This window comes from Spinacia oleracea, chromosome 5, assembly GCF_020520425.1.
Source record: "Spinacia oleracea cultivar Varoflay chromosome 5, BTI_SOV_V1, whole genome shotgun sequence".
NCBI lineage: Eukaryota > Viridiplantae > Streptophyta > Magnoliopsida > Caryophyllales > Amaranthaceae > Spinacia > Spinacia oleracea.
Window position 1 is genome coordinate 108,627,919 of NC_079491.1, and position 12,056 is coordinate 108,639,974.

Here is a 12,056-nt window from a genome sequence, read left to right on the forward strand (position 1 = left end):
ATTATGACTGTGTGTTAGTGGTCAAAGAAGGTCTTTAAGCGAACGAATATGTCTAGTGGTGAAAGAAGGTCTTTAAGTGAGTTAGTTCGCTTTAGGGAGGGTCAAGTCTAGTACTTTAGAGGCCATGGACGTTTGCGCTAGCCCCCATTTAATTGAGGCAAAACAATCTTTTGAGTATTGGCTAAATGCCTAGGAGTGTGAGTGCTCCTTCTGGCAAGGGTACGTGCCCTTATTATTTTTCGATGTGTGCTCATTAATTTTGGCATCTTGATGACTTGGATTCTTCCTTTGACTTAAATTTTTCTTTCGACTTGGGTTGCAAGTAATTATATTTCAATAAGGGACTCTATTTCTTATTCTTGTTATTCTATAGGCTTTAATAAAATTGGTTGGACCGAATCATGGATTGCCTACGTATCCGCCTCAAATAGATTTAATTTGGAATCAGGTTTTGCGTAGTTCTTAGCCTAGAAAATGGTTTCTTAGAATGCTGATTTTAAACAAGTACGTTTTGAGGTGGAAACATATTATTTGAAACGGTGGAATAAGTGAAGTTTATTATTATTTTAATCTGCCGCTTTGCCGTAAGCCAAAATTTTGTTTTATTTTTTTTAAGTACATGTATTTGCACAAAAATCTTTCATGTGTTTTTTGGTACGTATACCTGAATACGTGTTGTACCCCTCTAAGTGTTCGTTATTTTTCCGTGCATGTGCGGATAAAATGACGAGCACTTCTGGACAAAATTTGGCAAGCAGAGAGATTCAGCGCCCAGGCTGGGGCGTTAAAGATTTCGGGGCCCAGCTCTGGGCGCTGAAAATTATTTCTGGGCGGATCTTTTTTGGTGCGCTAAATGCTTCTTTTCCCTTTTTTAGACGAACTTTAAAGGCGCTTTGCAAAGTATTTTTTTATTATTTATTATTTTTTGTACTTTTCATTTGTCTTCTTTTTTATTCGTGACTCAAGACGGCTTGAAAGATGGGTTGAATGAGATAGGATAAGTTGTATAGGTATTAGTCGAGCATGAGGATTACATCAACCAAGGCCAATGAATAGCATGGGGACGGCTCAAGGGTATATCAACAGGATGTATTCAAACAAGTTATATGGTCATTATACTAATGGTGATGTAAGAGCAGGTTTTGGAAATAATGGGTATGACGCACGTGTCAATGGCCGTACGTGGTTTGCAGTTGATAACAAGTTCAAGAACAAGAGTCGAGGTAATGGTTTCTTGGGTTATGGCAATGAGAACATGGATGGGTTAAATGAGCTGAACAGGGGCCCCGGAGCGAAGGCGTCTAAGAACATAAGGATTGGAAAGGGTAGACATCGTAGAACTTTATGTAGTTTTTGTGGCATGATTTGGATTGGTTGACTCAATTCTTTTCCTTCGTTTACTTGGGTAAATTTCGCACTTTGGGAGGTACGGGCTAAGTATTTCATGGCTCACTCTTTTCGCTCTCCCTTTTCTCTTTCTTTTTAAGTATTTCATGGCTTGCTCTTTTCGCTCTCCCTTTTCTCTTTCTATTTTTTCTTTTTGCTTGGGATTTCTCCCCAACATAAATCCTTCAATTTTTTTTTATTTGGGCTAAAAGGTAGATGGTTGTAGTCTTTGAGTCACGAGGCGAGGCTGAGTGAGTCTCGTTTGGTAGGCCTATAGTGGACCTTTAATTTTAGCGGGCCTAGGGTGGACCTTTAGTTTTAGCAGGCCTAGGGTGGACCTTTAAATTGTATTACTTTGCAAGCGTATTTAGTCGTTTCTTAAAATGTGCAAATAGCGTAGATTCAAAATGTTGCTTCTACCTTATTGAAATTTAACGAAAGAATTACATCGAAAATAACTTTTTTTTGCTTCTTTTCAGATTCTAGTTTCTGGGATTTAATTGGAAGTTGTGATTTAGACTCGAACTTTCATTAATCTTTCTGATTATAACCCGTGTATGAATACAAGGAGGTGGCCTAGACTCAAAATAATGACGTGGCGTAAGCCTATAATACTTGACCAAGCAACTTTCAGACTTAGGCTAATTGGACCGTAACTTTCATTGGTTGACACTTTAGACTTAACCCTTAAGTGTTCATTTGTCATGCGCCATTTTGCTTAATGTTGGCAAGGTAGTTAGTTGGGGAGATCGAATTTTTATTTTTGCAAGACTATAATCATTAGTGCGGCTTCCCTCTTAGTGTGTATTGCTTTACCCCAATGGTAGCCTTATGGTATGCCGATTGGGGTATTTTCATGGTTGGTCATGTTGCATTCATGGAAAATCTTTTAGTCCGTACTTAGTAGTATTTCAAGGAGCGAGTGGCTCAAGAGGACTATGATGGCCGTGACCCAATGTGATCATAAGCCTTGAGGCCATTAATTCTTCTTGCCAATGGTATTGACACCTTAGGTTCACTTTGGGGGTTGTGCGACTATGGGGGAATGATTTTTAGAATGTGACTGTTTCCATTTTGCAAATACTATAATATATTCTTTTTATTGGTGAGAGAGAGTATTGAGGCCGTAGATTCTTAGCAAAGGATGACAATTACATATGGGTGCTTATTGATTTAAATGTTAGGAAGGGAGACTCAATATGGTTTAACCTTTTAACTTGCAGAACGACACCAAGCATTAGGACCGATTCTATGGATAAGACAACTAAGACTTAGGATTTAGATTGAACTTTGGCATAGCCTAGTCTAGACTCGGATTTTTTTTTTAATCGAACATTATTTTCCCTTAAAAACTTCATTTGAACATTATTTTTTGAATACTTTGCCCATGTGACATTCATAGTTATTAGCATGTTCGGTTTTGATGCCGAGCATTGTCGTCGTAGGAGGCCTAACAACGACACAAAGAGTTATTTATTTTTTATAAGTCGCTTTTAGAATCGAGTGCTTTTTCATACGCCCTCGCAGCAATTTTCACGAAAAGTTTTTTTTGCTACGTATTTTTTTATGCGCGGGCACCGAGGCTGCTGTGCCTGACCAAAAGGCCAAGCAGCAACTTCAGCGCCCAGCAAAGGGCGTGAGAAATATCGGCGCCCAGCCAGAGGCGTTGAAAATGCGTCCCTGGCTGGTTCTCGTTTTCCGTTTGCGTCTACTTTTTGTTTATGCGACTTCGATTTTGCGTGCTTGCCTAATAACGTCCTTTACGCGTTGTGCAGCGTTTGTGGGATTCGTTACAGGCCATCCCGAGCGTCGCTTATTTTTGTGGCGATCGTTCGGGTTTGCGGAACACGTATCTTGGTATAACTCTTTGGCCCATTGGTTTGTGAATGTTTGGGAAATTTTTAAGGTCGTTGGTTTTCTAGCATTATTTGTCACACACAATCATATAATTCGCTACACATAACTAACATTACAACATGAGGCAAAATAATAATATGTCATGTAGTTTATGATAGGCTTCTATGGGTAGTATTTGCGCCTGGCTTGGTACCGTTCTATCGCAGATCCAACACATGCCCCGGTCGAGGTAGTGCCTTCAACAGACGAATTTCGCCCAAGAGGCCAATCACGATGTAAGCCAAGGGGGCATGCACCAATGAGAGGGACCTAATGGGCGAGCGATTGGGTTTGGGACGGGTGTACTACTAGCGAAAGTGCCGAGTGGACAACATTCGAAGCGTATGCACCCCCCGGTTGGCGATGGGTATCCTTAGTCCCAACTCCCGAGATGAAACATCCAAGGGAGCCAAGATTCGTTATGCGGTTCTGTCCGTTCACATTAATATGCTGATTTTCAGGTCGTCCCAACTTGATCGGGAAATAAACGCGGGGTAGGATCGTTTCACCCTTCGGCTATTTTGATTACCTACAAGCACGAGTATTTCCTTCACTATCCCCAGTGGAGTCGCCACTGTGAGGGGGTCGAAAAAGCACGAGGCTTATGCGTGACCTTGTCCCTCGTGGGTGTGACGTTTCTTTTTGTCAAATCAAGTGTAATTGGATTTCTTGTGAGTTTACACCCAATTGACTAGTAATATAGGAGTCGCCATTCAGTTTTTAACGACAATGAGTGTGAGGGGGTCGAAAAAGCACGAGGCTAATGCGTGACCTTGTCCCTCGTGGGTGTGACGTTTCTTTTTGTCAAATCAAGTGTAATTGGATTTCCTGTGAGTTTACACCCAATTGACTAGTAATATAGGAGTCGCCATTTAGTTTTTAACGACAATGAGAAAAACTGACAAAACCCGGTTATCGTGACATAAAGGGAGTGCAATTATGTTTGACCACGACGGCCGTAGGTTCCCTTGTGATCCCTGGTGTGGGGATCTCTCAACATACACCCGCAAGGTAGAGATTGAGGCTTCGGGGGACTGTAACTACCGAGAGGAGTACTCGCTCATCGATAACTCCAGAGGCAGGATATCCTTACTAGCTCAGCATAAATAATTGAAGGGACATGCGTTAACAATTAAACTAATCTGAGTTGATTTTAGCAATATGCAACATATAGTACTAGATCGAACGCGATTATCTGATTTAGATTGTTTTTAGGGACCTAGCATGATAGTCCAATTTCCCAAAAATACCATATTTATTAGGCGTGATAGAACAATCAGATTTAATTAGTTTAACAGTTCATAAAAGGGCGAGAAAAGCAATTAAATCATAGAAAAGGGACACATTACGACGCACCCTTGAGAGGTGCGTCACGGTTCTCAGAAAACTAACCACTTTGACTTTGCTATTTCTCCTTTTATTTAACGAATCTCAAATTATGGGACAGAATACGTTCTGTTCGATTTATGGATCGATTGCGACAGAACGCGTGATCAATTTTGCAGCGTGAGGCTTAGGCTTAGGGGTTTAGAGTCAATACTCAGAATAATAATTGTGTGTTGTTGTGTCCTTTTTTCACGTCGAACTTGGGCTATATTTATAGAAAAGAGTTCGTGGAAAGATAGAATTGTAGAGCTCTAATCCACGAGGAATTAGGAAAGAACACGTCCCAGGTAATTTCAGCGCCCAGGCCTGGGCGTCAAAGATTTCGGCGCCCAGCTCTTGGTGTTGAAAATAGGATCCAGGCAATTTCAGCGCCCAGGGCTGGGCGTTGAAATTGATGTTTGGGCCGTTTCCTTGTCAGATTCGGACTCTTAGAATCCGGAGTGTATGAGACTTAATCGAGTCTTTTAGTGCGTATTAATTTTATGACGGATTGCATCTGGTCCCGTTACGAACTCTAGGCTCGTTAGGATTTTAATTAATACGTAACTCTTACTTTCGAATCATATTAGGAATAGGATTCTCTCGCAATTTCTATCTCATTTAGGATTTATGTTGGAGTACAACACCTAATTCAGACAGGTTTCTATCTTTTATGACTTGCCACTTTTAACAACTACCCATTACGGAAGTTACTATTTTTAGCAGGTTTCCATAAATAGCAGGTTTCTATAAATAGCAGGTTTCGGGTGAAATGAAAAGGGGAATTGAGATTCGTTATTTTATAGGAGATGCGTTGTCAAGTGGAGATTTATTTTCTCATCATCGAACCTTCCCTTTCGGGAATGGGGACAAAAGTAGGTGTCTACAGTTAGCCCCCACTTTGACTGAGTCTCGGGATGAGACGATGGTCAAAGTACTGGACGGAGTGCGTCACACAAGCCATGGTGACCTGTTTTTGCGAGGGTCTCACGAGCCCCCGAGTGATAATATTTGACTTAAGGGTCATCACTTGAAGTTTCGACATATCCCTCACGTGTCATTAGGATTTTTCAACGCATAGTATAGAATACTCCCTCACTTTGTCATTGGAAGTATCTAAAGAGGCGTAGGAACTCCCTCACTTTGTCATTGGGAGTAGCTACAGATGTTTTCGAAATCAAAGCTATAAAGTGTAATTGGGCCTGGCCAAGCCCAATCACGAGGTAAAAATGTTTTAAAGATTCTCATTTTCAGGGTTAGCTAAACGAAAAAACCCCCTTGTTTTTATGGGACGTAAAACGAAGGAAAATCCAGCACATCGTTCTTTTTTGGAACAAAAAAACGGAAAACTATTCTTTTAAATTTTGGAAAAAGGGAAAGCTACTCACGTCGTTCTTTTTCGGAAAAAACGGAAAACTAATCTTTGGAAAAAGGGAAAGCTACTCACATCGTTCTTTTTTGGAAAAACGGAAAACCAATCTTTGGAAAAAATGGAAAGCTACTCACATCGCTTTTTTGGAAAAAACGGAAAACCAGAAAAAGTTATCGCTGCAGCGACTAAGGACCTGCGCGGTTAGTGACGCAGACCCCGCCGGCTAGAGATGGCGAGCCTGTCCGCTAAGGGTGGACACCCCGTCCGATAGAAGTGGACGAATCTGTTTTTGAAATTTGAAAATAAGGACCTACGCGGTTTGTGACGTAGACCCCGCCGGCTGAAGATGGCGAACCTGTCCGCTAAGGGTGGACACCCCGTCCGATAGAAGTGAACGAATCTATTTTGAAATTTGTTTTGTGTTTATTTTTTGAAAATAAGGACCTACGCGGTTTGTGACGTAGACCCCGCCGGCTAAAGATGGCGAGCCTATTTTGAATGTGAAGATTTTATTTTTTCGAAAACTGAGGACCTGCGCGGATAGTGACGCATACCCCGCCTGCTGAGGGTGGGCGAGCCCTGTCCGCTGAGGGTGGACGTCCCTGAATTCGTTTTTCGATTTGGATCTCGCGCGGTTCGTGGCGCGATCTTGCCCGATTGAAGTGGGCAAGTCCCTATTTCATTTTTTTCTCGTGTTTTCTTTTGAGAATTTCTTTTTATTCATTCTTGTAGGAGCGAATTCATCCGAGGGATGCTCGAATTTAGTTGCAACCTGAATGTGGGTTGACAATGTGTTTAGATGGACCATAGTCTCGTGGTCATCATCTTTCATGGTTTTGAGCTAGTCTTTTCGGCTCAATTTCGCCACTACTTGGGTCCTTGATTAGGGGACTATGTATAAGTATCAACGGCGACCTTTGTCTTGAGGTCGTAATCCGGTTTTATTTTTTTTATTTTTTTTGAGACATCCAAACATGGGACTTCGTACAGCGTAGTCTGGAAATATTGTTTTAACTTTGCATAATATATATTTTCCTTCGAGCCCCCAAGCACTCGTGCTTAACGGTCATTTCTTGTCAAAGAGGTTCCTTGGGGATACGCATTTTGTGATGTCCTCGATCATGTTTGGGATTGTGCTCGTAAGTGCGAGCGATCTTTGTAGTGGTGTGCTACTTTTAACAAAGCCGTGAGGTGCGACTTTCAGTAAAAGAAATCGGCAATTTTTGAGCCGAATGAATATGGCAGGGCCCTATAGAAGTCAGAGCTGCTTTTTTGGGTCTGGGATCATTTTCGGCGCCCAACGCTGGGCGCTGAAAATAATTTCTGGCGAGGTTTCTTGATGACACAGTTGGCCTCTTGTTCGTTCGTTTTCTTTTTTTTCTCTTGAACGCGTTCGTGAATGTTCGATACTTAGAAAGATGATATGTATGTGCGAACGAGCGTTCATAGAATGGCCGTTGTGTGCGGTCTATTAATCAGTTTGCTTGAATCATTTTTTTTAGCAATGACTGATTTTGAATAGTTTGCTTAGAAGCTTGATAGGGTTCAGGCCCATTCACGAGGTGGGCTCAAATATCGTGCCCTTTCGATTGTTCAAACATTTGCTTCGAGACATTTTTCTTTATTTTGCTATGGTTGTTTCGTAGCTTGGAGCCCCCAAGTATGCATGTTGGGATGCTTCCTTTTGGCGTACGATTTTTGTAGGTTCTTTCGAGAAAGATGCCCTGGGGTTCCGCTCGTGTAGGTGCTAGCTATCCCTTTCGTGGTAGGTAATATTTTTCTACCTTTAATCCTTAATGTAGAAGTCGTGTGGCTTGCATTTTGAATTTGGGCGATAAGTAGTCTTTGCCCCTTTTACACATGCTCTTTGGTCGTGCCCGCATTAGCGCAATATGCCTTACTCTCTCTTTTTTTTAGACTTGTACCGTGGGATGGTTGAACTTATGGTGCGACGTAGGCTTGTGTGGCCTAACAACATGTATTAGAACATTCCTCCAAATGTTGGGATATCATTATGTTTTTTGCATTGGAGCACTTCATCACGCCTCGTTCAACTCTAAGTGTAGCACCTTCTGCGTGGGTTTGCACGGCTTATTACTTCGTTCGATGCGAGGATTCATAGGTGTTTCTTTCTTATTTTTTATATCTAGGAAAAACTTGGCTAGCAGAAAGATTCAGCACCCAGGCTCTGGGCGTTGAAAATGATTTCTGGGTATATTTTGACAGTTCTTATCCTTGATTTTTCTTTCGCTTTTGCTTTGGAACGACGTAGACTGTGTAACGGGCGCTTATAGGGCGAGCGTTAGGTGCAGTAGTTTGATCGGAGTTTTGGTGACTCGCGATTTTCAGTTACCCTTCTTAGTGGGGTGACTTTATATATTCTAAATAGTGCTTAGAATTTGAGAGGGGTTGTAGCCATTCTAAGGTTTGTTTTTCACAATTAAAGCTTAGAATTGTGCCCCTATGATGTATGTATAGCATTAGCATCGAGAATTTGCGATAAAATCGTCATTTCGAGCATTTTTAGAGTGTTTTTCTCAAGCCTCCAACTGTAGCTATAGGATTGTCTTGGTGCTATAATGCTTTGCATACGTCTTTATGCATTCATGGTGACATGGATCATGAATAGTTTGAACCAGACTCGTTTAGTGCGAAGTACGTTCGAGTAGTGATCTGCTACTTCTCTTGTAAATGTCGTATTGTGCGACATTGCCATGGTCAAGGTAGTCACATGTTGAAGTGTGCCTTGACCAAAAGCTAGGTGTCTTTCTTTACCCATAATCATATTTAGAAATATCTTTGACTCACTTGCAAAACGCATACTTAGATTAAACCAACGACACTTTATTATGTTCGAAGAAGTCTTTGAAAATTATTTGAAGTCCGAGTCCTACTGTGTACAATCCGAGGTGTCCTAAGTAAGTTGACTTATAGAAGGGTTCGTACAGGATTACATGAGTGAATCAAAATACTGTTACGATTTTTGGAATGCTGTCTAAGGATTTGCTGGAAGCCAGGGTGCAGGCGTCAAGATATACTTGTGCCCGTTTGGCATATGCTTTAGGCTTTTAGGGCCATCTTTTCCAAAATTGCGGGAATATAAACCGTTTTCAAATTGACTTAGATTTACTTGGTGTATGTCCGTACAAAAGGTCAAGGTATACTTAGTTCTTTCCCTAGCTCTTTCACTTCAATTTTTTAGCCCCCAGTTGCTATTATGTCTTCCCATTAATGATGCTTTTTAGATTTCGATTTTAGATGCCCGTGCTACATGTCTGAGTAGGGTGAGCCTTGGTTAAGTGCCAAGTCCTATTTGCAACGTCTGATTTTTTCAAAGGGGATTCGCAAGCATTTGAATTACTATGAACGGGTGCCCTGAGTTCGAGGGAACGATGGGGCGACGCCGTAGAACAATCCTCTTTATTGCAAGCTTAGTGCCTTTAATACTTGTTGGCGATTATGACTGTGTCTAGTGGTGAAAGAAGGTCTTTAAGCGAACGACTATGTCTAGTGGTGAAAGAAAGTCTTTAAGTGAGTTAGTTCGCTTTTAGGGAGGGTCAAGTCGAGTACTTTAGAGGTCATGGACGCTTGCGCTAGCCCCCATTCGATTGAGGCAAAGCGATCTTTTGAGTCTTGGCTAAGTGCCGAGGAGTGTGAGTGCTCCTCCTGGCAAGGGTATGTGCCCTTATTATTTTTCGATGTGTGCTCGTTTTGGCATCTTGGTGACTTGGATTCTTCCTTTGACTTTTCTTTCGACTTGGGTTGCAAGTAATTAAATTTCAATAAGGGACTTCTATTCTTTATTCTTGTTTTTCTATAGGCTTTAATATTTTTGCAAATTGGTTGGACCGAATCATGGATTGCCTACGTATCCGCCTTAAATAGATTTAATTTGGAATCAGGTCTTGCGTAGTTCTTAGCCTAGAAAATGGTTTCTTAGAATGCTGATTTTAAACAAGTACGTTCGAGTGGAATCGTAATGTTTGAAATAGGGTGAAATAAGTGAAGTTTATTATTATTTTAATCTGCCGCTTTGCCGTAAGCCAAAAATTTGTTTTATATTTTTTTCGAGTACATGTATTTTTTGGTGGTACGTATATCTGAATACGTGTTGTACCCCTCCAAGTGTTCGTTATTTTTTCCGTGCATGTGCGGATAAAATGACGAGCACTTCTGGACAAAATTTTGCGAGCAGAGAGATTCGGCGCCCAGGCTGGGGCGTTAAAGATTTCGGCGCCCAGCTGTGGGCGCTGAAAATTATTTCTGGGCGGATCTTTTTTTTGTGCGCTAAATGCTTCTTTTTCTTTTTTAGACGAACTTTTAAAGGCGCTTTGCAAAGTTTTTTCGTATTATTTACATTTTTTGTACTTTTCATTTGTCTTCTTTTTTATTCGTGACTCAAGACGGTTTGAAAGATGGGTTGAATGAGATAGGATAATTTGCATAGGTATTGGTCAAGCATGAGGATTATATTTGCTAGGACTCACAATTTGCAGTCTCGAGCTAGTGTCATGAGTTTACATCAACCAAGGCCAATGAGTAGCATGGGGACGGTTCAAGGGTATATTAACAGGATGTATCCAAACAAGTTACATGGTCATTATGCTAATGGTGGTGTAAGAGCAGGTTTTGGAAATAATGAGTATGACGCACGTGTGAATAGCCGTACGTGGTTTGCAGTTGATAACAAGTTCAGGAACAAGAGTCGAGGTAATGGTTTCTTGGGTTATGGCAATGAGAACATGGATGGGTTAAATGAGCTGAACAGGGGCCCCAGGGCGAAGGCGTCTAAGAACATAAGGATTGGAAAGGGTAGACATCGTAGAATTTTATGATTTGGATTGGTTGACTCAATTCTTTTCCTTCGTTTACTTGGGTAAATTTCGCACTTTGGGAGGTACGTGCTAAGTATTTCGTGGCTGGCTCTTTTCGCTCTCCCTTTTCTCTTTCTATTTTTTTCTTTTTGCTTGGGATTTTTCCCCAACATAAATCCTTCAAATTTTTTATTTGGGCTAAAAGGTAGATGGTTGTGGTCTTTGAGTCACGAGGCGAGACTGAGTGAGCCTCGTTTGGTAGGCCTATAGTGGACCTTTAATTTTAGTAGGCCTTGGGTGGACCTTTAGCTTTAGTAGGCCTAGGGTGGACCTTTAAATTGTCTTACTTTGCAAGCGTTTTTTAGTCGTTTCTTTAAAATGTGCGAATAGCGTAGATTTAAAATGTTGTTTTTACCTTATTGAAATTTAACGAAACAATTACATCGAAAATAAATTTTTGTTTCTTTTCGGACTCCAGTTTCTGGGATTTAATTGGAAGTTGTAATTTAGACTTGAACTTTCATTAATCTTTCTGATTATAACCCGTGTATGAATGTAAGGAGGTGGCCTAGACTCAAACTAATGACGTGGCGTAAGCCTATAATACTTGACCAAGCGACTTTCAGACTTTAGTCTAATTGGACCATAACTTTCGTTGGTTGACACTTTAGATTTTAATCCTTGGGTGTTCATTTGTCATGCGCCATTTTGCTTAATGTTGGCAAGGTAGTTAGTTGGGGAGATCGAATTTTTATTTTTGCAAGACTAGAATCATTAGTGCGACTTCTCTCTTAGTGTGTATTGCTTTACCCCAATGGTAGCCTTATGGTATGCCGATTTGGGTATTTTCATGGTTGGTCATGTTGCATTAATGGAAAATCTTTTAGTCCGTACTTAGGAGTATTTAAAGGAGCGAGTGGCTCAAGAGGACTATGATAGTCGTGACCCAATGTGATCTTGAGCCTTGAGGCCATTAATTTTTTGCTAATGGTATTAACACCTTAGGTTCACTTTGGGGGTTGTGCAACTATTGGGGAATGATTTTCAGAATGTGACCGTTTCTATTTTGCAAATACTATAATATATTCTATTTATTGGTGAGAGAGAGTATTGAGGCCGTGGATTCTTAGCAAGGGATGACAATTACATATGGGTGCTTATTGATTTAAATGTTAGAAAGGGAGACTCAATATGGTTTAACCTTTTAACTTGCAGAACGACAC